The 2794-nt window shown below is 40.7% G+C and overlaps 1 pseudogene; it reads right to left on the minus strand.

The window, feature by feature from the left end:
- Positions 1-1053: 1053 nt before the first annotated feature.
- Positions 1054-1171, minus strand: LOC124597684 (annotated as a pseudogene).
- Between the last annotated feature and the right edge of the window lie 1623 nt (positions 1172-2794).

Raw genomic sequence — 2794 nt, forward strand, 5'->3', positions numbered from 1 at the left:
CTTCGAAAAGCAAGAGGTAGTTGCATTGGGGCGCATAAGTGGAAGATGGAGTAAGATGAGTTGAAATGATGTACAGTGAATCACAGTCACAATTTATTGACGTTCCCAGTATTATTGGGAGAGCAATCACATCGAGCGAAAAATAAGATATTTGGAAAAAATTTGGCATTTAGGTTGAATTAGTACTATGTTTTATTAACCATACAGAGAAAATTAACTGGAAATTACAGAAGAAAATGACATGTTTGAAAATCATACCGATTTCGGTTATTATAAAAAAAATGACAGACGGGAATAATGGTAATAGTCGTAGAAACGGATTATGACGGCGTATCTTTCGAAATGCAAGTCCATATACAAAGAAATGTATCGCAATGTACTGACTAAGCTATGGAAGTTTAATTTGTTGTAATATTCTGTATTATCTGAAAAGCAGATTCTTTGTCTTTATCTTAGTAAGAAGAAGCTAATAATCAAATTTTCTGACCTATAGCGATTTTTCATTTGCTCTTAGCAGCACAATTGCTTGAAACGTTTGTAACCTCGAAAATGCCTCCACACTGTTTTACTTTGTATATCAGTCTGTCTAACTGTGTGTGTGTGCGTGTGTGTTTAAGCACAGAACTAAATCGTAAAAAAATTAGTGAAATCATGTTTCAGTGCATCGAATGAACAAAAAATAATAGAAATGTTAAAAAATGATTATTAGTGAAGTACTGCTACAATTATAACGGTTGTTTCTAGGCAGATGGCCCTTTACTTCAACCAGTGATTTGTATAAAGACGTTTGTAGTTTACTGCTTTGTAGCTGGCTGTTTTGATTTGATTTTATTTGTGCCAACCACAATAAAGCAGTCCGTCATCAGGCCAAAAGTGGCCCATCGAGACCATCCGACCGCCGTGTCATCCTCAGCTGAGGATGCGGATAGGAGGGGCGTGTAGTAATCACACCGCTCTCCCGGTCGTGACGATGGTTTTCTTTGACCGGAGCCGCTACTATTCGGTCGAGTAGCTCCTCAATTGGCATCACGAGGCTGAGTGCACCCCGAAAAATGGCAACAGCGCATGGCGGCCCGGATGGTCACCCATCCAAGTGCCGGCCACGCCCGACAGCGCTGAACTTCGGTGATCTGACGGGAACCGGTGTAGCCACTGCGGCAAGGCCGTTGCCACCAACCACCATAGCTGTTCAAATAATAAATAACGACGAGCAGTTCGTTAATTGCTAATATAACACCACCTGTCGGTGAATGATTTGACAAATGAGGCACTTTATCATTAAGAAATTCCAAGTCTTTCCGTACACCTCTAGGGGAAGCAGATCACACCACTGTTAATTTTTTTCTGATAATTAATTCTATACCTTTTCAGCTACTTTTGGCACAAAACAGCGAAGGATGTTCAGTTTTCAACTATCTAAATTTGTTTATAATTTTGCCCATTAACGTAATATGTCTGACAGGTAACAACAGAAATTGTCACATCTAAAGTTCTTCTGGAGTATTCCGTCTGTAGTTTAATTTTTAATTAGACCCTAGCTCTATTTGTGATATGGAAGCGAAGGTATTTACTTTTCCTAATAAATTCAAGTATCTTTCACTAGTATCTTTCACTAGTAACACAAGTAGTCTAGACGCTACATACATTCAGTTTTGTTGTTTGCACATCACTGTGCTGTCCAGCTGTCTGCAGCTAGCCGACATGTAAACACACACACAAATAAATCGTATACAGGGTATTTCGAAACTATTCGTTCAGATTAATACAAGAGATAGAGAACATCGAAAGAAACATACTTCGTTGTGGTACATATGGTCCCTGACGACAGTTTCTGATCTACAAAGAAAGCAGTTCAGCAGTGGCATTTACAAGAACTGCTAGAATTGCCCGAACATTGGACATACCCGTGAGCACGGTGCGTAAAATCCTACGAAACATCCTTCTTTGCTATCCATTGAAAATTACCCATGTGCACGAGTTGCTTCCTGTCGACCTGCCTTTGCTTTAGAATTTCTTGATTGTATGGAAGTGGACAGGGATTGGCCGTGGAAGATTTTGTGGACAGACGAAGCCCAATTCCATCTGACAGGGTACGTCAGTACACAGAACTGAATGTGGTCAACGGAAAATCCACACGGAAATCAATCAGTACCACTTCATCCTGAAAGGGTCACTGTGAGGTGCAGGTTTACGGCATCATTTATAACCCCGTATTCACCTGACCAGAAGTCTTGTTCCTCCTGCCACCGAACTTCACTAATTCTCACTCTATCTAACTTTAACCTATCCATTTCCATTTTAAAATTTCCTAACGTACCTGCCCGATTAAGAGATCTGACATTCCACGCTCCGATTCGTAGAACGCCAGTTTTCTTTCTCCTGATAACGACGTCCTCCTGAGTAGTCCCCGCGCGGAGATCCGGAAAATATACAATGTCAAAATTCTATATTTTGTTGTGATGCATTTCATTTTATTTTAAAACAATGCACAACAACCAGTTTAACCAGATTCTTCACCGACCAGGGTAGCTCTCTGAATTGAGGCACTGGGCTAACAATCCCTGGATACAGGAAGTGAGGGGTGGTTCGAATCCATCCGCCAGCAACCTTGAAAATAATTTGTCTGGATTACCATTTTCGATTTAAGCAATTTCCGGGAGTGATCCCCCTACTGTAGGCCACAGCCTATTCCTTCCTAATTCTTTTCTTTGCTGACGGATTCCAGTTCTCTTACAAATGCAGCCTCTCTGCTTAAATGAAAAGAACTGCATTGAAGACGAGCCGAACATCTCTT

This window comes from Schistocerca americana, chromosome 2, assembly GCF_021461395.2.
Source record: "Schistocerca americana isolate TAMUIC-IGC-003095 chromosome 2, iqSchAmer2.1, whole genome shotgun sequence".
NCBI classification, from domain to species: Eukaryota; Metazoa; Arthropoda; class Insecta; order Orthoptera; family Acrididae; genus Schistocerca; species Schistocerca americana.